The sequence below is a fragment of the Ambystoma mexicanum genome, chromosome 5q (assembly GCF_040938575.1).
Source record: "Ambystoma mexicanum isolate Mex_15411 chromosome 5q, UKY_AmexF1_1, whole genome shotgun sequence".
NCBI lineage: Eukaryota > Metazoa > Chordata > Amphibia > Caudata > Ambystomatidae > Ambystoma > Ambystoma mexicanum.
The window spans coordinates 1,325,545,391-1,325,569,456 of NC_090933.1; the positions used below are offsets into that span (position 1 = coordinate 1,325,545,391).

The window sequence follows — 24,066 nt, forward strand, 5'->3', positions numbered from 1 at the left end:
CCGCGTGTTGCACTCTGGAACTTGGAGATCCATATTAAATTTGACATATAATAAATACTACGAGCTCCAAAATGCAGATGGCTGTAGCGCTATGTAAATGCAGAAATGAAGAAGTGTGCAGTGGACCTCTGCTGCACCAGTCTGTATGCAGACCTGTCCACATTGGCCTCTTGGTGGCCCCCACACCTAACACCTAGTGGTGAGCCCCCCACCAGCCATGGAGATTCACCGGCTTGGGGGGAAGCAATGCAGGCAGCTCCAAGGGGAAGGGGCGCCTGGCAAATGGGAGAGTGTGATAAAAGGGAGGGCATGCTGGGGTGAAGAGGATGGCAGGAGGCAGAAGGACATTAGCCGAATACTGGGGCAAGGTGTGAGGGGCTGTCCAGAGGCAAGGCTGGATAGTGGGAGGCCGGGAAATGCTTATATGCACAGGTTTAGGGAGTAGTAGCCCTCTTTGTTTGCTGACTTGAACGGTGAAAGGTGTAGAGTCCCTGAGTAGTACTGCTGCTGCCTTTCCAGGTAAGTTTGTTCTTACATAACTTACATCTGCTTTTGTTCCCCATTTTGCTTACTTATGGCAGCTTATTCCAATGTCACTCCCATGGTTGGAATTCTTCTGTAGAAAGACCAGGGCATATTGCCTCTGTGATGTTTGTGTGTCCCCCCCACCCACCTCCAGCCCCTCTTGCCCCCCAGGAAGCTCTTTTTACTGTGACCATAAGATGGTCCGAGAGAACGCTGCCATTAGTGGACCTCTGCTGCACCAGTCTGTATGCACACATGCCCACACCAGCCTCTCAGCCCTTGTGGATGTTTCTCCATGCCCCCCCCCCCCCCCTGGGCTCTTTCACACATGCGCGCGTGCTCGCATCCATCCGCTCACCCCCCTCCCCGCCCTCACTGCATTACATGCCCAGGTTTCTTCCCTCATGTTCTGTATTCAGGGAAAACTTTGATGTTTAACCTGCTGAGGTCGATAAATGAGCACCATACTCTGTTGGTAATGAGCAGCGCTCAGAAGCCTGTAGCCTATGTAACTGCAAAAATGCTAAAACGAATACTAAATAAAGTGTGCAGTGCGTACGCATGCTCAGTCATGACTTATACTTAAATAGGGGGGGCAGGGCCGCCGAAATAGCAGAGGCATCTTTGTACAGAGGAAAGCAGTAGGGGCAGGGGAGGGAGCACTTAGGGCAGTGTCTACACACCTCAGCCATTTTACACCAGCCCAGGGCGTGGGTGAGGGTGTGCCCCCGCCTTAGATCTTGCTTGATGTGGTCAAGGCTCAGTGCTGCCCGGATGAGCCATCTCCCCCAGCAGTAACATGAGGCGGACAGGGCAAAGTATGCTGATGTCAGTGAGAAGGCGCCTGGCGTTCCACAAGACCCTCATTCAAGGGGGATCTGGGCTGGGCCGGGGATCGAAAGTCAGAGAGGCAGGGCCCTTTTGTTGGAGGGTCGATTTTCTCTCACCCCAGTCTATATTTACACAGTAATCTGCTTTCCTCATTTTGCCATTCACATGCTCGCCCCCATTAAGAAATTACCTGCCAATAAAACGCCTCTTTGAAGAAAGCACATCAGTGTTTGGGCTGCCGTAAGAGGGCACTCTGCATCCCACCCACATGTGACGGCATACTGCCGGGAACTCACAGGGTCTCAGTCCCCGACTCTTTAAGCAATGCCCCCATCTCTCTATAGGTGCTACTTCCTAAAGCGCCTTGAACATTGCCCCCTCGGCACACATGCTGGCTGGGCATTCGGAAACCTCCACCGAGCTCTGTGAGGAGCTTGCTTCGGGAGAGGTTTCAATCCACTTGGGTATGTCATCAAACTGAAAAAAAGAGGAATTGTTTCCATAATCTCTTACTCCACTTACCCCACTTTCCTGGTACAAGGGCAAATGCCTGCTCTCGGTAGGATTTTTTGACAGGTAGGAAAAAATGACAGGTCAGACTCAGATTTTCCTACCCCGTCACTTTTTCCTAGCCCTGGGTGGGTTGCACAATGCCTGCTCTCGAGAGGATTTTCTCACAGGTAGGAAAAAATGACAGGTCAGACTCAGATTTTCCTACCCCGTCACTTTTTCCTACCCCTGGGTGGGTTCCCAGTGCCTGCTCTCAGTAGGATTTTCTGACGAGTATGAAAAAATGACAACCACGGTGCAGTGACATTGCCTGCAACAAATACATTGGGTCTTCCCAGCTCGTGGCTTTCCATTATACAGATTCCGCCCCCCTCCGAGTCTGTGACCGATACTGCAATCAATGCAAGGCAATATCCGCTCTCCACGTGCGTGTTTAGAATTATGCAAGATCATGAACGGTGCCCGTTCCCCACTGTACAGTGCTGCGGTTCATAGTTTGTTGTCCAGCTTCCTGTAAGCTGCCCCAGGCTGCTATATGGAGCCTTGGTGTTTATCCAGAGTGTGACCCTTTTCGTGCTATCATAACGGGTGCAGGTCTTCTTCCGTACCCATTTGGTTTTATTTTGCCACTTAAGCAACTGGTGTGATAATTTCTGGTGAGTTGTCAGTAGTACTCAGGCCTCCGCGTGTTGCCGTGGGTTATTCCCTAGTGTTCTCCTCAGTAGCCAGTTCTGGTATATTAGCTGTGAGGAGTTTGCAGTGCCACCTCCCAACATACCTGGAGAAGGTGGTTGTGGGGGTGCAAGATGGCGTAAGCCCTGCGCCTGGGAGGTTGATGCATGGTGGCAAGGGGGGGTGGGGGTGCAGGGGGACATGAGTGGGGGCCTGGTGGAGGGGGCCCTGCACTGCTGGGGGGTGGGGGAGGTGGGAGACATGAGTGGGGGCCTGGTGGAGGGGAGCCCTGCACTGCTGGGGGGTGGAGGTGGTGGGAGACATGAGTGGGGGCCTGGTGGAGGGGGGCCCTGCACTGCTGGGGGCTGGGGGTGCAGGGGGACATGAGGGGGGGCCCTGCACTGCTGGGGGGTGGGGTGCAGGGGGACATGAGTGGGGGCCTGGTGGAGGGGGGCCCTGCACTGCTGGGGGTGGGGGTGCAGGGGGACATGAGTGGGGGCCTGGTGGAGGGTGCCCCTGCACTGCTGGGGGGGTTGGGGTGCTGGGAGACATGCGTTGGTGGGCGGTGGTGCAAGGTGACATGTGGGTTGGCTGGGGGGCATGGCCATGGTGGATGGGCTGCCTGCGGGACATGTGCAGGGTAGTCCCCTGTGGTGTGGGCCGCCTGCAGGGGCTGTGGAGGGTGTCGGGTGAACAGCTGGGAGGACCCACACAGCCGATTCACGTGTAGGACTGCCCGGCACCCCCGGAATACACATAGGCTGCTGGATTCGCGTGTGGAATTTCCTGCGCACCTTGGAATACACGTACCCTGCTGAAATCGCGTGTGAAACTTCACGCGCAACCTGAAATACAGCACCACGGACAATCGCGTGTGGAACTTCCCACGCACCCAGAAATACACGTGGCCAGGACAATCGCATGTGGAACTTACAGCGCACCCCTGATGTACACGTACCCGGGGCTATCACGTGTGAAACTTCCCGCGAACCAATGAAATACATGTTCCCCGCTTGGCAGCCCTGTGGACTGGTCTAGGGTTAGCGCAGCCCTTTGCGATGAATTGGGAATTTTGGTGGCTTTTCGTTGCGCGAGGGCGTGCTTGGGGTCGTGGCTGGCGCTGCTGCAGGGTCGCTGCGCCACAGCTGGTTTTGGAGGCTAAAATCCATGAATACGCTGTGCGAAGAAATAGATTTTATCGCACGCGGCTGGCGCAGTGTAACGCACGGGGACACTGTGCGCCAGCCACGTGCGCCACTTTTGTGCGAAATTCTATGAATTACCCTGTTTGTATATAGCACAATATTAATTTCACCCTTTTACCAAAAAAAAATACACATGTGCTTTTGCAAGACCTTCCGCCCTTTTCTTTTCACCTTCCGAAACTAAGCACATGTTAAAGAAAACAAATATACATAAAGCATCATTGATCATTCAACATATTTCAGCTTTGTAAAAATAAAACCAGTTTCAACCCTCTTTTAATGATAATCACCTATAGTCTTTTTGTTCCCATCTATTACAACAATCACTTACATTTTTATTTCTCTGTCACTGCCCTATGAATAGACTCATGTATCTTCTTTCATGTATTTAAGGGGCTTTATCTGTTTCTACACGCTCAAGCCTCTTTACCTCATGTTAAGGGTGCCAGGGTTTAATTTGATTTACGTGAACAAACTGTTCTGTTACTGTTTCAACTTCAGTTTTCAAAATTTTGTACACCACGGGAGAAATCTTATCTATAATTTGAAATGGCCCTTGCCAGGCTGCCAAAAATTTAGAATTTTTCAGTTTACCTTTTCCAAAATGAAATTTATACACCTGATCCCCCACACAATACTCTTTCACCAATGTCTTTTTATCATAATATGACTTTGCACTGTCAGCAGCCCTTCCTAGATTCCGCTGCACAAAAGCAAATGCATGTTGTAAATGCTTCCTCAGCTCATCCATGTATTCATGAACTGTAGATGCACTTACAAGTGTCTGCTCATGTGTCCTGTATAGCAGGTGTTGTGGCAACACCATTTTCCTACCTGTCAATACCTCATGAGGGCTGATACCTGTTGCTTTGGCAGGAGTTGATCTGATTGCCATCAAAACCAGAGGTAAACGTAAATCCCAGCTGGAACCTGCCTCTGCTACAAACCTCTTTAATACATCCACAACAGACCTATTACAGCGTTCAACACCCCAGAAGAGGCGGCTCTGTATGCAATATGTAGTTTTCTTTTCACTCCCAGTATTTGCCACACCTTACTCATTAGAGCGCTTGTGAAATAACTTCCTCTATCTGATTATATTGTTGTGGTAACCCAAATCTTGAAAATATGATTTACCAGTAGTGTAGCTGCTGTTTGCGCACTGCAATCTGGTGCAGGAATGCACTCTATCCATTTTGACATCAAACAGACCACACTCAAAATATACCAGTTCCCCCTGCTCGGCCTCTTTACAGGCCCTACATAGTCTATTTGCAAATCTGACCATGGAAGAGTTGAGCCTCTTCATTAGTGGGGCTCTATGCATTGGTGAAGCAGGTTTAAATTGGGCACATATTAGACATCCTCTAGTATATAATTCCACATCTTGGGACATGTGGCCAGTAAGCATAATCTTTCAGTATCTCTAGTGTTTTTTGTGAACCTCTGTGGCCTGCAGTTATTGCATCATGTGCATGGTGTAGCATTAACCCTCTGAATGAAAGGGGTATCACCCACTGTATTTGTCCTGTTATGTACTCCCTAGTCATTAGTCCATCCTGTAGTCTAACTCGTTTTTTATTCTTTAATAGCACCCTCAACTCTTACTTTTCCCACACAATCATTTTCTGTCAACTGATTTTGTTCAGGGTCTATCAAATTATTATAATAGAATCCCAAAATTGGATCATCCTTTTGTGCCTCAATCAGATCTTGATCTGGTGTATCATAACTCCATTGCACTACTGGTTGATCTACCTCTTTTTGAGCTTTTGACCGTGTAACTGCATCCATTTATATTTCTCCAAGTTCAATAGGTAACAACTCTCCCATCACAGCCCCAATTTTAGCTAAATGATCTGCCTTATCATTTCCCTCCTTATCCTCTCCTGGGTTCTTTAAATGCCCACTGATTTTCCTCCAGTATATTGTAAAATCATTCTCTGACACCAATTTGTCTATGGCTTGTATCATTTTTCCATTTTTAAGTGGCTTTTTATTGTATGTAATCATGCCTCTCGCTTTCCAGTCAGGTAAATATTCCACAAAGCTATTTCGTGCATAATCCGAATCAGTCACCAGGACAATTTCATTAAATTTATTCCCAACTGCAGTAGTAATTGCTTTATAAATGGCTGCCAATTCTGCTACTTGACTGCTCCTAGCCCCAATTCCCATCCCTATACTGGGAATGCTTTCACATTTCCTATTCCTGACACCAATTGTTTGTTACTGTCATTTTCAATGTGAAAAGCACAACCATCAACATATACAGTTGGCAAATCCTTGCATGTTCTTTCATCAAAAGCTTTATGTGGTGACTGTCCAAACTCCTGTAAATTAGATTCCACTTCTACTTCATTTGACACATGTTCAGCTGCACAGTCATGTAGATCTGCCAAACCTTGAGCAACTGGGCTCTTTTTATTTTGGCCATATCTCGCTTCTACACGAAAACCCTGTAATGCTAGCGTCCATGAAGTGATTCTGGACTGTGCTAGGTTACTTGACCTGATTCTTTTACTCTCTAAAAATTGCAAAGGTTGATGATTCGTCTCAATAATCACCTTTTCTCCCTGAACAATGGGGCGGAAATGCTGTAGCGCCCACACAGTGGTCAAAAGTGCCTTTTCACAGTCACTGAATTTAATTTCAACTTGAGAAAACGCCTTACTTTCATAAGCAATGGTTTTGTGATTCCAATCATATTTTTGTGATAAAACTGCTGACATACAATGTTCAGAAAAACCTATTTCTATAAAGAAATCCCTATCCTTTATGGGGTATGCTAAACATTACAAGACATTCCTTTAATTTAGCAACTGCATCAGACTGCTCTTTTTCCCACTTCCAAGGTGTATTCAGCTTCAGTAGTTTAGTCAATGGTTGAGTAATTTCAGCATAATTTTCAATGAAATTTGTTATAGCCCGTCATTCCTAAAACTCTTTAACCCTTTCACACTTTTAGGATCTTTTTTATTTTTTGTATCGCCTCTACTTTCTTCTTTTGTGGGTTTAATCCATGTTCAGTCACTTCATGGCCTAGAAAATCCACCTTTTTCTTGCACCATTGTGCTTTTTGTAATGGCGCCTGCTTTTTGCAATTGGCCAAGAACATGTCTTATTTCATCAAAATGGCTTTTTCAAGCTTTCATTTTTTTATCAGGACATCATCCACATAAACTATGGTTCCTCTTTCCGCTGCATCAGGCATGGCATTTCTCAAAAATATTCCAAATTCACTCCACTATTGACATACCCGAATGGAGTTCTAACCCATGTGTATTGGGTCTTATCAAATGAAAATAAATTCTGAATCTCCTCTGCCAGTGGCACACACCAATATCCAGATGTGAGATCTAATATAGTAAACTCTTTTGAGCCATGCACTTGAGCCAGGCCTTGATCAATGAATGCCACTGCCACACTCTTATTAAATTCTCTCAAATCTGCACACAGGCGCCATTGACCATTTGGCTTTAACACACCTAAAATAGGTGTGTTGGATGTGCTATGAATAGGCCTGAGAATTCCCCGAGACTCCACATTTTTAGTTATTTCCGCTAGTGACTCCAAACATGCCAGTGGCAATCTACACTGGCGCACAAATACTGGGCTTCTACTACACCCTTCCGGTAATGTGGCAACATGTAAATTAGGCCGCAATCATAAGCATCTTTGGCAAAGACATCTTTAAACTCCATAAATATTTTTCTCAATTCATTTTTATCTTCATCGCTATCGCACGCATCTGCTAACAAAATCTGCTCCTCTACCATTTTTGAAAATCTTCCAGTAAAGGAATCTGTGCTTTCTCTCTGTGCTTTCTTCTAACTGTGTGGCTGTGTCTCTCTGTAAAGCTGCCACTTTAAAATATTTTGGCATATCAGCTTCCACTTCAATGGACTGATTTTCTGTTTCATTTTCACTCAAATGTTATATAATCCTTTTGATGACAACGCACTGTCTCATTTGAATCATAAGGGTACACGGAATGAATTTTAAAAATCCCTTTGGGCTGAGAATCCAGGTATTCTGGCAACACACCCCCTGCATCTACATACCTTTCAGGGATATTTCCAATTACCATGTTATTGAAAGCTGCAGTATAATGTGATTTTTGTATGGCCATTCCTAATGAAGTATTTTCCTCTAAATGAATATCTTGACACCCTTTATTATTCACCATAATCTTTAGAGACCCTTCACCAACATCTATCAATAGAATGTATTCATAATCCAGGCCTTGCTGTTTTATGGATTCATTCAAACACACAAATGCATCAATCTTTCATTTGCTGCCCATTTTTACACTTTAGTCTTATTGCAACCTGCTTGGAGATTGCAGGAATAATAGTATCCGTTCTCACCTGTGGACCAGTTGTGCGCAATGATAAGCTCAGGTGCAGACCCACCTAGGCGTGACCATATTTTTTGATTAAGGAAATCTAACCCCATACACATTCTGTGCATGATATCATTGCACATGTAAAAGTCATTTTGTGTCCCACTCACTATCCACACATTATGGTAAATTGTTTTCTGCCCAATACTCATTTTCAGCATGCACCTGCCTGCAATTCGATTTTCAAAGTCTGGATTGTCCAAACCAGAGACATATTGGTTTTTAATTCTAAATTTTGGGATCTCCTCCCTCTCCATTATTTTCTGCAATACTTTCTCATTAATTAAACTTCTTTCCTGTTCCAGCGCTAAGGTGGCTTTTATTACTCTGGAATGGTCATTTATACCAACGTGAACCCATGGTTGCTCATCTTCCATATGTATTTCAGCAAGGGTAGTAATGTGTTTTTCTGTGCCTGTTGTAAAAGCAGTATTCTGTTTGCATGTCTTCTCTTTTTAAATAAAAACGTAATGTGTGCTCATCTATGGCAGTTTGCCATTTTTTCTGTGGGTCTAAATGTATTTTGTACGGATTGTTTCTCATTTTCACTCTTCATTTTATCTTGACACATCAAGATAACAGTGACGCTATGTATACAGCTATTCTGGAGATATACCTCTACTGCATCATTTGTTTTGACAATGGTGTGGCATTCATTTATTGCTGTTTTGTGATTTTAGTTTCTTAGGTCTCAATGGTTTTTTAGTTAAGGAACACAGTACTCCATTCACCCCATCTATGAGCGGAGACAATCTTTTCAGGCAATCTGTTCCCATCAGAAATGGAATTTCACAAATAGACGTGATCAATACCTCTTGTTTCATTCTGTGCTTTCCTATCTTTATGTCAACCTCGGTGACACCTATAATGGGCACCTCCTCCCCATTAAAGTTATGCACTGGACCTTGATTTTCCTTCACTGTGATCAGATTCTGTGGGATATCTCCCTTCATTGATGCTCTTTACCAATTCTTTAGACATAATTGTGGCCTGTGCACCAGTGTCAATCATTGCAAATGCATTGCATTTTTCTTCTACAGTGATGGGAGCATAATACCAGTCTTCAACTGCCTCTAACACGCATGAACTGTGAATTCTTACTGATTTCAGGGCTCACCTTTCTCAGGCCTTTTTCACTTTTGGCTAAGCACATTGGTAAATGGAAAGACATTTTTCCCTCCTTTTTGCCCATTTCTGTGTGAGAGACTTTATTCATTTCTCCATGTTCAGAGGTTGTTTGGAGTGTGGCCACCGTTCGCCCATCCATCCAGGTATCATCAGAGGCCACATTACAATCCTCCAACTGAACATGTGTAACAAGATCACTTGGCAATTTGTCATTGTTTAACTCTGCATTTGTAATTATTTGGTATGGTGCCAGTCCATTTACTTCAAAAATATATGGCTCAAAGAATTCTTCGGGTGATTGACCTGTACCCTCCTTTTGAGTATTTCTTTTTTCTGCCTGTTTGGTTATTGCTCTGATTGCCCAGGGAAGGAGTTATAGCATCCCCACTTACTCCCTGTTCACTGGTATTCCCCATACATGAGTCATCTTTCTTAAATCTGTCTTTGTTCTTTTGGAATTTTAGGTGTTCCTGTTTCATTTATACAAATCTCCAATGTTTGACTTTTCTCTAGGTTAAACCGAACCTCTCTTTTTGAATTCTTTGCACTTTCTGTCACATGTTCATTTACTGGTATCTTTATTTTTGAATCCTTATAGATCTCAGTCATTATGGAAAATCACATCCGAGCAATCTGTTTTCTTGGCACTGCAGGTATCATAAGTACTTAGTCACTTTTCAGAAACCATCAGATCATTGTTATGGCCTGCTGCCCCCTCCTTTGATGACTGTTTTTGTGCTGTACAGAGCTTTCCTATTTGCTCAGCTAACATTTTCACTTGGCTCTCGAGACACTGGAATCTTTCCATCTCTCTAGAATCCTCTCTGTGACCTAGATCGATATTGGTGGTTTTCCCCCTGATTGGATCTATTCTGATACCTCTCAGGGGAATCATTTCTATTGGGATTGTTCCTGAACTCTTGATTCATATGTGGAGGGGAGCGGGGTGCACCCATCCTTTGGTTGTAGTCCCCTGGTGGTGGTGACTCGTTGTATTGACGTGGAGGAGTATAATTCATATTCTGCCTCATGTCCTGTCTCATTTTGTGAGTATTGTCCTCTATGCTGATTCCCATTTCCAGTAAATCGGGATTTATCCTGATTACCATATATCATGGTGTTAGGATCAAATCTACTTTGTGTCCCCAATGTCTGGTAGGGACCATTATTTCTTTGATCTTGACTTTGTCTCTGATTATTGTTCATACCTGACCCATTAGGCTGATATCCTGCTCGAGGCTTGTCTCCAAAGTACCTAGGGCTAATGTTGTTCTCCCTATTACTAGGATCATGTGATTGAAACATTGGTGCAGGGAGTGACAATCTGTTCATTACCCCTTTGTTCAGGTGCCTTATTGTTTTTACCTGGACTTTGAGCAGACTTGAGGGACATTTTGGCTGACCTGATCTCCATTACTGTTGCTGAGGATTCTTTAGATTTTGGTCTAGTCTTTCATTTTATCATTTTCTCTACCCTGACAATAGAGTACCTCATATAGTTTTGTGCTTTGGTGTACAAACCACTCAAGAGGCTTATCACGGTCAAATTCACGGACCAGCTGTGATATGTCTTTCTGTAGCCCATAGAAGTAGGCAGTTTAAAATTCTTTTGAATTGGGGTCAAAAGATACATCAAAGCGAGAAAATGCTCTTTTTAAGTCTTGTAAAAACTGGCGAGGGGATGTCATGTATCAGGTCCAGCAGTGATTGTGTAAGCAACTTTCTTTCCCTCCTGCAATGACTGGAAAGGAGAAAAATGACGCCTAATCTCTTTTTCAAACTCTGCCCATGTAATATTCTGCTCCATTCAATCCCCTCATGATATTGGCTGTGGGAGCATCCAGAGTTAAATGAAAATACTGTCTATATTGTTCTTTGGGTATCGGGAGTGCTTTAAATATGTCATGCACTGCCTCTAAGTGATCCTCTATGCAGCATTCCCCTCCCTTTTTAAATGGTTTGATCAGGGCTTTGATGGATTTCATTATCTTTATGGGGCTACTTGTTGCAATGCGTGGAATTGCGCTATTGGTGATTCAACCCTGGTTCCAGGTGTATGGGATTGGTGGCGGCCCCCAATGGGTGTGTCGAATCCCCCAAGGGCACTGTAACCAAGTTCAGTCACCGGCTCAATCATTGGGGCACTAGCTCTTTGGGTAGAAATAGAATTCACCTCAACTCCATTGAATGTGGTGCCCTGCTGTCTATCCTGGGACCTGGAACTGCATATTTGCTGTTCCAAATCCTTACACTTCTTAAGGAGCCTGTCTGCCTCATTTTGCAAATAGTTGTTTTCATCACTCATTTTATTAATCGCCGCCTGCATGTCGCACATTTGCCTTTGGCATTCATTACATTCTTTATTTCTCTTTCTTGAAACATTTTAACCACTTCCTGTTCTGCATTTTGGAGATCACTTTCTTTTTCATAATTTTCTTTTTGTAAAATCTGCATTTCTGAAAGTCTCATCTTTATCTTGTCTAATGTGGTCCACCAATGCCTTTTAAATGTACCAATTCTTGTTCACTGTCCTCAAACTGTTTCTTGCTTTTGGACAATTGAATGTCAAAATCTCTGCATACTGGATGTCTTTTATACACCCTTCTAATTCTGCTCTTAACATTTCTTCCTTTTTACTTGCCCCATCTAGGTCGGCTTTTAACCTGTTCACCAGCTTAGTATCACTTTCTTGCATTTGCAGGGATCTATTCAAAATAATGTGAAAAGAGCAGCAGACACCAAAAGCTCACCCTTGGTTGATTATTCAATATAATGATGTAGAGAAAATGCCTTAGTGTGATTGAGGATGTATTTAAGGTGCAGGGGAGAAGGATGCAACCTTGACACCTAGGTTGCGTTATGTGCAACAAATCCAAAACGAGTTCCCTAGTCAGGAACTCGCGTCCCCTGCACACTATCCTTTGTCTAGAAAACCAGACCAATAAATAATGGTGTATAAATTGTCGTTAAATTAATTACATATGCTTTAGAAAACGAATAATCTTGAAAAAATGCTCATTCAAACAAATTTAGGTCACAAGAAACCATTTCTTTTTATTCATATTCATGATGTGGTAGTCAAGAGGGGCCCAACGCGTTTCGAGTGCTTCTCACTCTTTATCAGGGGCAATAGGTGATTTCTAAGAAAAAATTATATTTACATTTACATTAGTATTCAGTCAACAGAAGTTTAAACAAAGTGCATTTATAACAGACATCCATAATTACCTAATTTTTGCATTACAAGAGGCACTGTCCTCTGGTTTAGACATTTAGCATCTTTATAGTGCATTCCTAATGTGAAAGATTAGTCTAGATGGTGACAGTTTTGTTTCAATACATTTAAGCCAGTGTTTTATTTGCCAAAACATTTTCATAAGAAGTGGGTCTATTTACAAAGGTCCACTATCTGGAGTCTATATGAATCCTAATGTGCAGAATATTAGGCTAAAGAGAAAGAATCAAAGTTGCTAACCTTGTGATTTTTATCCTTCCGGAAATATTTAGGAGATTACAAGTTGATTTCAAAGTGGTGGAAAAAAATGGCTTCCGCTTCTCAGTTTCAAAACGCACTACCTGGAAGTCAAGGCCAAATGATGACTAGGTCATTTACTCGGAGCAAGAGAGGGATAAAATCTATTTAGTAAAATAAAAAAACCTATTCAAAATAAACCATGTCTTGGCACATAGCCGTATCAGACAATCTTTCTCTGCATGTTTATCAGCTGCATTTAATAATCTCAGAAGACCGACCTGAATTATGCTGCCTTATGCAAAAATGTTGTCTAGTGGTTCTTTCTGCACTTCACCATAAATGCTGTCGTGCCATTCTGTGGCATTATTTGACGACCATGTCCCATATGCATATAACTTCGCCTCTAAATATTGCACTAGTTCTGAGAATGTGGCTTCTATTTGAGACATTCTGAAACTCGTTTTTTAGTGACACGCTGCTATTATGAAATGGGTTCCCTGTAATGTACAAATGGTAGTGTGAGACACACTTGCCATGCCCAGCAGGTGCTCTATGATCACATTCCCGGCCTGCAACGCACCATAAATATGTTGGGTGCTTTGTGTAGATTTGGGGTCTATGATAATTTGGCGATGGCTACTCCTTGCATTTAGATTGGGTTTGGCCTTATTTCCTTTCAGTGACCATTCCTTATTACATTATATGGGATCAGTTGGTGGTATACATTATTGTTGGTGGTATTTTGGTGAGCATCATTTTTCCGTTTTTATTTGTGGCCCAACATACAAAACCTCTTCTTTTGCTTAGACTGTTCGTGTGATCTCTAGAGGCCTCGGACCTACATTCAGAAATACCACCATTTCACATATAGCATTCTCAATAACCTGTGGTATTATCACTAATTTATTTACATTAGTGAACTATGTTTCCATAGGCCTCTTTGCTGTTTCATGTACGCCCAGCGATATCTATTGTATTAGATTCCACTCAGACACCAAACTGAGTGGAAACACGCACACAGCTATTTTTCATTGCTAATGATATTACTCCCATCTGTATGGGAAACATGACACATGTATTGCCTAAAAATTGTCCTCTTCTCCCGAAATATTACTCTAGATGCACCAAAGAAAAAGACAAAAACACTCTACACAGTTTGTGTACATTATACTTGTATTATAAACAATTACATTTCAAAATAGCACCTTACGCTTCTGGCTGCCACCTTATCTGTAACAAACAGAAGAGAAAACAAATGCAGCAATAAAACTAAATTCACCCCACATTATTTGTAACAATAAAAAGGAAAAAATTACAGCGACGGAACAACATTCACTTTGCAACATTATAACGTGGCAATTAAACACAGGGATTCCCTTCAGCTACTCTCCCTCCCTGATATTTATTGAAGGTCATTCGTACAGCACGCAATAACCTCACTCCACTTGGATATTTAGCAGCTATCTGTAGTTCTCCCACACGCAACCTTTCTGCGCTCGCCTCCGAGGAATGGGCCCAGGGTTGTCCTCGTAATCTTGAAAGCTTGAAGTGCACAGCGAGAACATGGAATTCTCAAGCCGGTGGCAAGTGAGACTTGACCTGCCTCACAGCCCAGTCTCGGATCCTCCGTCTCAGCAGCTCAGCCTTAGTTCTGTCCGACTTTGTCCAGCAGAACTCTGTTGCATCCCCCTATGCCTACGTGGAATCACTGCAGACACTCTGCACCAATCAAATTCAAAAGACTGTATCCTCCTTCCTTCCACAATAGTTCACTTTTTACAGTAAGAAACTGTATCTAAACTCATTTCCTGGCATGCAGATTTTGCCTCCAGCTAACGCAGTGAACAGAGAAAAAAAAATGCATGTTTAAAATGAATCTCAGAGCATGTCTTTCTGCCTCTTTTCCACATAGAGATTACATTATGTTATTGAGTTAGTATTGCTATTAGTATTTGTTATTTAAGTCAGTCAATTAGACAGCTAATATAGTCAGTCTCCTGTGAGTGAGGCATTTCAAGTAAGATAAAGAGAAGAAGAAAAATATATTCTGGTGTACTTTTAAATCTGCAGCATGTCTCCATTTGCATACCCATATGTTATGCTAGCAACATAGGGCTGGCTAAATGTGTACCACATTATTGCTGGCAATAATGTTATCACATTCAGTGGCGTTGTACTCCAAGACACAATAAATTATACTACAGAGTGCAAGATGGCATAAGGCCTGTGCCTGGGAGGGTGATGCATTGGGTGGCAAGTGTACCCTGGGGTTTGCAGGGGTTTGGTGGGGGTGCAAGATGGTGTACGGCCTGAGCCTGGGAGGGTGATGCATTGGGAGGCAAGGGTACCCTGGTGTCTGCAGGGGTTCCTGGGGTGCAAGACGGGGTAAGGCCTGCTCCTGGGAGGGTAATGCATTGTGAGGCGAGAGGACCTTGGGGTCTGCAGGGGTTCATGGGGCTGCAAGATGGGGTAAGGCCTGCGCTTGTGAAGGATGGGGGATTGGGAGGCAATGGTACCCTTGGGTCTGCTGGGATTCCCGGGGGTGCAAGATGGCCTGCGCCTGGGTGAGGTGATGCATTGGGAGGCAAGGGGTCCCTGGGGGCTGCTGGGGGTGGGGGTGCAAGATGGCCTAAGGCCTGCGCCTGGGAGGGTGATGAATTGGGAGGCAATGGTACCCTGCCCTGGGGTCTGCAGGGGTTCCTGGGGGTGTGGGTGCAAGATGGCCTGAGCCTGGGAGGGTAATGCATTGCAGGGAAAGGGTACCCTGGGGTCTGCACAGGTTCCTAGTGATGGGGGTGTAAGATTGTGTAAGGCCTGAGCCTGGGAGGGTGATGCATTGGGAGGCAATGGTACCCTGGGGTCTGCGGGGGTTCCTGGTGGTGGGGGTGCAAGATGGCAGAAGGCCTGCGCCTGGGACGGTGGTGCGTTGGGAGGCAAGGGTATCCTTGGCTCTGCAGGGGTTCCTGGTGGTGGGGGGTGCAAGATGGCCTAAAGCCTGCGCTTGTGAAGGGTGGGGGATTGAGGGGGCAAGGGTCCGCAGGGGTTCCTGGGGTTGCAAGATGGGGTAAGGCCTGCTCCTTGGGGGGGGGGGGGGGTGATGCATTGGGAGGCAAGGGTATCCTGGGCTCTGCAGGTGTTCCTGGTGGTGGGGGTGCAAGATGGCGTAAGGCCTGAGCTTGGGAGGCAAGGGGACCCTGGGGTCTGCAGGGGTTCCTGGGGGTGCAAGATGGCGTAAGGCCTGCTCCTTGGGGGGGGGGGGGGGGGGGGTGATGCATTGGGAGGCAAGGGGACTCTGGGGTCTGCAGGGGGTGGGGGTGCATGTGTTTTTGCGGTTTCGGGTGAAGCCTTATGTCCCCACCCCCCCCCCCCCCCCCCCCCCCCCCCCCCTTCGATGCTATAAGTGTCAGGAGTATGGTCACGTGGTGCGATCTTGTAGGACGGAGAGAAGGTGTGGTGGTCCCCATGATATTAAGGGTTGTCTCTGTATGTACACCAAATCGTTGTAATTAGGGGGGGTGTTAAACAGGTGGAGGCCTGTAAGGTTGTGAGCACTAAGGTGAGTCATAACATCAGCTGCAGCAGTTCAGAAGGAGCGGGCGAGCAGGTGGTTGTGGTAGGTAGTGGTCAAGCGACTGGCGGTGGGGAGGTTCAGTCTTTGGCGGTTGAGAGGGTGATTGGCGGGGGTGTCACTATCAGAATGGCGAATTTGTTGTGTTTTATTATCGCAACTATTAATATGATGGCTGAGTGTCAGTAGATCGGACGGGTTACAAGCGGTGGTGAAGGCAGCGGAGATACATTTAAGGATGTACATAGGATGATGAGTGGTGGTGTTTTTGTTCTCCCTTGTCACGCTCTGGAACACTTGTGTACGAGCGCGATACAAATAAAATATCAATATACAAGTGGACCATAGTTGCAAAATACATTGCGGCAGGCTTATAGTACCAATAAGTGGGGAGGGGGGGTTGTTGATCAGATGCAATGCAAATTGTGTGCAATTGAAAGGATATTTATTCAGCAACAATGTTAAAAACTACTAGTTGCACAGTGAAGCAACTCATCAAAGTGGCGCACTTGGACTGTAAACTCCCATGCTAGCATTTTGCGTTTTTGCGAAGTTCTTGACGCAATGTAATAAAACCTGTTTCATTTGAATAGCAGTGATTTATTGATATTGGGTAGGAGTTACTTAACTGTGGGGTGTAGTTGGGGAGTGGCGGGCATGCCGAGCACAGGGGGCGCATGGTAGTGTTTCGCCTTGGACTAGTAACTGTCCTGGGTGGATGGGCTCCTCTTAATCTCCCTGGGACCTCAAATGCTACGTTTTTAAATGTGAAATATGTCTTAAGAAATCTTTGGGGAATCATTTGCTGTGGGTGAGAGACCAGCGACTATTATTTTGGCCAAGTGTTATTTACATTGTCTCTGCTTGTTCTTCATAAACCTCCAGTCCTGTCTTCTGTGTATGTGATGGACGGTGCATTCCTGGGCAGGGAGAGAACAGAAGCTCCTCTTTGGATGTTTCAATTATATATCGTTATAGGATGTCTTGCGTTTGTAGTATAATAACGTAATAATGTCTTCCATTTCTAGATCTAAACACAATATTGCATCATCCTACTCTGCAGAACGTAAGAAGCACAGGCACCAAAAGGTAAATAACGGCTGTAGTTTTTGTCTGCACAGGTTGTTCTATGCTTCTGAGATAGCCGGTCTCCCACCCTGCGTTCCTGTACCCTTCATGTCTCCTTCTCTCCTATCTTATCTCCATTCCTGCCTCTTCCTGGAAGTGGTGTCCAGATGCAGGTTTAGGGACCAGGTCTGTGGCCCAGTGGACTAGTGCATTCTCTGGTAGGATCCATGGTTATGTGATCTCATAGTCACTCCTGCAGGTCCACCCAGCCCTCCATCCAAGATTGACAGAATGAGCCTCTGAGTTTTGTAACAATGAACATCTGTTACCTTCTGTCTAGGGCACCAAAATACATCAGTGTGTGTGGGGGAGCTGGGTACATTCTACAAATACACATAGTATGTTATGTTAATCCTTTCCTCTGTGCCATCCTATTAAACTCAATTGCTAATTCGCTATTGGACCTGTATGGTGGATCTCAGCACTTTTCAATAGGGTGTGGAGCAGTGAGTTTTAAAAGTGAATTAAATAGGCCCATTTGTAGCTACACCTAGTGTTTGTTGTTCTGATCACCCGGGGAACAAGGGATTGATGGTAAAGCCTTAATCGGGAGGGACTGAATGAAACAGAACACCAGATCTGCACTTTGGTGGGTGTAGTTTTGTTTCTAGGAATGAATGAATGAATGAATGAATGAGTGAGCGTTCTGGAGGGGTATTGAGGGCATGTGGTAGAGTCAATGGAAAGGATGTATGGAGTGTGGAAGTATCACAGACACACACGCCCCTTGCCTGCCCACCCGCTAGAGCAGTTACAACATGAGGTGAATTAAATGGTCGCCATCGTGATTGTGAAGGAAGGGGAGTCACTTGCACACGTTTGTTAACTGTTAGCAAGTCGAGTGATCCGAGTATTGCAGGCTCCTGAAATCATCTGCATCTCTTATTTATTAACTTCTTGTCGCCAGTTGTGAGATAAAATGACCAACTGGCATTGTTGGGTGTTGGGATCCCCTGTTGGCTAGTGTCCCGTGTGCATTCCTGATGACCCACTTTGAAGCACTCTCCCACAAATTGACCTGGGAGTGAAGCTCCAAGATGTGGCTCCCATCAACTGGGCCTAGGAATTAATCAAGTCCTCGCAGCTCACACCCTTCAGATACTGTTCCAAACAGTAGCATGATTCAGTCATGACACGTGCCGAGTTCTGCATGACGTGCTATGTGAGGGATCTAAAATCCTGATATCGCACCATCCTGGCAGGAGGGGTGCGGGATGGACCTCATCCTTTAAGGCCTCAATCACTGATGTGACAAAGCCTTTATGTGAAATATAGCATTAAGGGTCGTGGTTTTAGGCCAGAGTAACCTGACGTTTGTGTTATGGTACCACCTGCGGGGGTTTTCAGAAATGATCTCTTGCTCATACCCACACTTGCCTCACTGTAAAATCTTGATGTAGTAAATTACATGAAAGTGGGCAGCATATATAGGTAAACCGTAATAATGAAAAAAAATCAGGGTGGGAGATCAAAACAGCAAGACTTTGGATTCATTTATTTAATCTCAAAAGAATAGCATACTGATAAGACAGTGAACAGACAGGTTTTGCACTTTATCAATGGGGGGTACTTCTGAGTACCAACCTCTTCAATATTGAGGTTATTTTCCTCGTATTAGTGCACATTCTCTAGCGAACAAATGGACATTTCAATACAAACACGAGTAAGTGCTACCCAGGACTACTAGTGGTCCATGGGTTTTGAAAAAAAAAAACACACAACAATATGTACAAACAGAAAAATGAGACCAGGCGTTGTCACAGATCGACACTGTAGTGTTTCGGCCAACTTTAAAGCTGTGCAACAAGCTACAAAACCATTATATTAAAAAAAGACAGTCAACAAGGGGGCACGGATGGGGTGGTGTTCAAACAGTTAGGATGCATGCTGAGCAGTCGAAAAGCAGAGCTTCAGGGTATATGGGTATGGACCACTTGGATTCTTCATTTGGTAATGGTTTAATGCGCTCAGTGTTTCTAAAGCATCATTTTTTGTATCCCATTCCAACATTGGAGTTAGCTGTTGTGGTGGCTTTCTTAAGGATAGGGGTGAAGGGTGACTGTCCATATGGTATCTGTCAGAGTATAATAAAGATGACAAAAGATGGATGCCCCTTTCCTCTCAGTGGTCCCATCTATGCAGCTGTCAACCGTGGTTAACATTACATAAAGGCAAGGGGCGAACCCACTACTGGAGGCACGTGGTCCAAACCTTGTACTGAGGAGTGTACGATGAGAGGGGCCTCGGTTCCATACATTCCCACCTTTCGTTGCATCTAAAGTAACAAATCATTTTACCTTGTTCTTTTCATTCTCCCTTCTGTAGTACTCGGCTTCAGCAACAGCCTCATCCCAAGCTGGGGGGTGCCTTATTGGCAACCATGCTCTGCACACACTTCTCAAGCTATTACCTCCTCTTGCATATTCCTCTGGGTGCCCATTAAGTATATCCCACCATCCCCATCCAAATCTATCCATACTTCTTTATACCATTGCAATTCCTTTGGCTCTTTAATGGTAGTGTGATGTAAATTGTCAACCCTGTCCCCATACTGCCTGTAGAGGGCAGTCATTCTGTATTGCGGTGTGGTGTATTCTCCAGTTTGTACTTGTGCATCTGTCATAGTAGCTACCGTTGTCTGTCGCCCCACTGTTATCGTTGCTGAGCTAGGCATGTTATTTTTCACAGCATCGTAGTCCCAGTTGGCACACACAGAATATTAGGAACAAAAAGACAATGATGGAATGAGTATTTTCGCAACCACGTTCACCCATGATGGTATCCAACTGAACATATTGTCGAACCATGTGCTGTCGTCCGCTCCACTTTCGGTTCTCATTCTTTCTCCTATCTTGTGCACTGCCGTTATCACGTGTGAAAGTGTCCCGTTATCAGCATCTGCAGTTGGCACAAATGCGCAGCAGGTCCCCCCAATTGTTTTGCAAACACCTCCGGCCATCGCCGTGAGGAGGTCTAAGACATATCTGGTTTGCATTGTCATCAGGCGTAGTGCACGGAGCTCTCTTTTTGACATTGAATCCTTCTTCAGTGTCGTTGGCCAATTGGATGAGCTCCCAGCGCACGATCTGCAACCACTTGGCGTTTGTTCGTGCCTGGAGGCCTGGTGCTAAGAGTGATGCAAAAAATGTCTCTGCAGATGAGAAAAGCTTGTACCGCTGCACGATTTCAGCAAGGAGTTTTGATGATTCGGATGAGATATAATTGGACGACCTTTTGCTACGTGATAGCTTGGTTTTCAATGTGTCCTCTGACAATAGTTTGTATGCTGGGGGCTCTATAATTGTCTGTTCGGGCGCTGTTGATGGTTCAGCCGATTGCCCTGCTGCCGAACTGCCAGCCGAAGGTCCTGTTGTATGCTGAATGTTGCTTTCTGGTATCACCATTAGTGCTGTGTGGAGGGTGGCGAGGGCACAAGTGCCCTTCCATGATGCAGGGAGATGCAGGTAAGCTCGTTTGCCACAGATCCAGTATGTGTCCATCAGTGCTGCAGTGCCTTTTCTCATTTCTGGTATTATTACTGTCTTATTGCATCCTTTTACATCTCCCGTGTTCACCCTCCCTTCCCCATGGAAACAAAGTTCGTGCAGTTTCTTTTTGAATTTTTATGGGTTTCTCCAGTGCTGTGACCCATGTTAGTTTGACGATGTGTTGTGACCAGATGGGGGGCACACGTTTCTTTTATCCATTTGTACGTGTCGTCTGGCAGCCCTCGGTGCCCCTCCGCTTTGCATTCGATTGTTTCATCATGCCAATTGTTGTCTGCATATCTCGTCCCTTTTATGATGAAAAACGGTTCTTTGGTGCAGACCACTCCTTGCTGGTGCATGTTTTCTCGTTCACCAATTTTTCCATGGTGACTGTGTGTGCCTGGAAGGTGTTTCTTATCCTACACAGAACCAGATGAATCAAACATTGGGCCTCTGACAAGGGTATTTCCTGTGGAATTAACATTTTTGGTGTCCCAGATGCATGAGGTATAAGTGAACACACATAGCAGCTTTCATTCGTTACCTGCTTTGCTGTGGTGCTCATGTCTGAATACCATTTGTTTGATTGGTCAGGGTGTCGGGGATCCTCTCTCATCTAACCGTAGGTCATGATAAATATCGTGTCTGTTTCTTCCCGCCCCCCATTTTCTCCTCCTTCTCTTGTCTTTCAATCTGATACCAACTCGTTGGTACTGTATGGGGAATATTCCAGACCATGTGTCATTATTGTTCATGGTAACCTGTTATTCAGTAGTAATATTGATAGGAAATGTGATAGCTTCTGGTGCTGTATGCGTGCTTGTGTTCATGGGGTTGGTTGACCAATAATAGTCATATTCATTCCATTTGGGCTCATTTCCGTCGGTCATGTCATCACTCAACAGTTGGGCTGTCTGCTGCTGGCATGGTGATGTCTGTTGCTACATTTCATAAATGGCGGAGCAATTTGTTTCGATTTGCTGCATACTGCGCGCATTAGTTGTGTTAGGTATTCTTTAAATTCTTCCCCCCAGCACTGTGGCAGCCCTGTGTGCATCAGAAGCTCTCCTAACAGGGGAGAGCGGCGTGTGCATTCTTCTCCCTGTCACGATTTCGTGGGGGCTCAAATCGTGATCCTTGCATGGTTGAGTTCTGAGTTGAAACAGTGCTAGGGGCAGACAATACACACAGGTTTGTTTTTTAAGGGTGCTACATAATTTGACAATTTGCTCTTAAGCAGGCCGTTGATCCTCTCCACAACCCCATTGGCCATTGGATGATAAATCGAACATAGTTTGTGTTTTACCCCCAGTAGTGATGTTACTTCCTTGAAAAGGTCATTCACAAAGTGCGTGCCGTTATCTGAACGTATGACATCACATATTCCCCACAGCGAGAACCCTTCTCGCACGAGGAACTTGGCAGCACATTTCGCATCGGGATGGGGGCAGGGGCCTGCTTCCACCCACTGTGAAAAGGGGCATACCACCACAATCAAGTATCTCGCTCCGTTACATCTTTCACCCATATCGGCATAGTCGATATGTAGTTCTCTGAATGGACCTGCAGGGCATGGCAAAGTGCCACGCAAGGTTCTTCACGTCATTCCTGAATTGTAAGTTTGGCATGTTGTACATTCAATCACAAATTTAGACAAGTATTCGTGTAGATTGGGGACGAACCAGTCCTCCTGAATGTCTGAGGCGATGTGGTGTTTTGCAACATGGGCTGGGAAGTGCAATTGTTGGAATGCTACCTCTAGTAATTCCACAGGCATCACTACCTTGCCTTTTGTTTCCTGTCTCCAAATGAGATCTGTGGCCGATTGCTTACACCCCTGTTTGTCCCACAGCTCCTGCTCTTCTGGTGGGGCTCTCCTCTGGAACTCTATCAATTGTGCTATTGGCGTGTTACTGTACGCTTCTACTGGTTGTTCGGTTGTGGCTGTTTTTACAATGCATTCTGGTATTGGTGCCTTATTGAAGTGCCGCGTTCCCCAATTCGATAGCGTCTTTGTTGTTGGTATGGGCTTGGCATTTGACCACTGACACTACCGATGGCGCTGCTAAAGCCTCTATTAGTTAGTTTAATAAGGTCGCATGTTGTACGAGGGATCCGTCTGCTCTCCTGAATCCCCTTCTCCGCCGACGTGATAGCCCTGAATGAACTGTGGTGGTGGTGGTGTAAGCTGAGTCTGAATATATTGTTACTGCGCAACCTTTGGCTGTGTGTAATGCTTCATAGTGCAGTCAGTTCGGCTGCTTGTGCAGAGTAATGGGAGGCGCTTTTGAACAATTGTTTCGTAAGTATCATCTTCCATGCGCACCACCGCCATCCCTACATGTTTCTCTCCTGTCTCTGGGTTTATTGAGGCTGACCCGCCTATAAAGTAGATCTCTCCTTCTGTCGGGGCATTTTCACTAGGAATGTCATTGCCATCTCTCTCATATGTGCTACAGTCGTGTTCCTGCACGTCTTCTGTTGTACATGGCTCTGTAATGAATGTGGCTGGGTTCACTGTTTTACATCTGACCATGTGTACATTTGGGCTGGATATGATTATTTCGTAAGCAGTTGCTCTGTGTTGTGAGGGTTGATTTTGATCTTTCAAGGATTGCAAATAATGAGTGTTCTGCATATGGTGTCAATGAGCATCCCATCACAACCGTGGCACTTTTTTCAATAGGGAAAGCCGCTGCAGCGAGGGCCTGTTCGCAAGCGAAGTGTCCCTGCATCACTCGATCCAGTGTTCCGCTATAGTATGCTAATGGCTTGTGGCCTAGCAATGTTTTTGTGTCAATACTGCTGTCATGAGTGTTCCATTGCTGTGTGAAAACAAGAAAAATTCCCCTTCATAATCTGGATTTGCAAGGACTGGGGCATCTGCAACGAGGTCTTTTAATTGGGCAATCATGTCATGCGTCCATTTTATTGGGGCCCTGCTTTTTTGTGCCTCTTTCAGTGCTTGGGGCATTGGTCGTGTGTATGCTGCGTAATCGAGGATCCATGCTCGGCAATAGTTACATATGCCGAGAAATTTCTGCATGTCCTTCACTGTTTTTGTTATGACAATGTGTCTAATCGCAGCTGCTCTGTCTGGTAGTATTCTTTTTCCATCTTTAGATATTTGC

The 24,066-nt window shown here is 45.0% G+C and overlaps 1 protein-coding gene across 6 annotated transcripts in view; it reads left to right on the forward strand.

The window, feature by feature from the left end:
* LOC138498516 (zinc finger protein 615-like) overlaps positions 1-24,066 on the forward strand; it is an 80,800-nt gene that overhangs the window by 30,531 nt on the left and 26,203 nt on the right. For 4 of the 6 annotated variants that reach the window (XM_069622292.1, XM_069622294.1, XM_069622293.1 and 1 more), the window contains one exon: positions 17,348-17,408. The exons of the other annotated variants lie outside the window; for them this stretch is intronic. The gene's annotated coding sequence lies outside the window, so the exon portion shown is untranslated. The remainder of the gene's footprint in view (positions 1-17,347; positions 17,409-24,066) is intronic. 6 annotated transcript variants of the gene reach the window in all.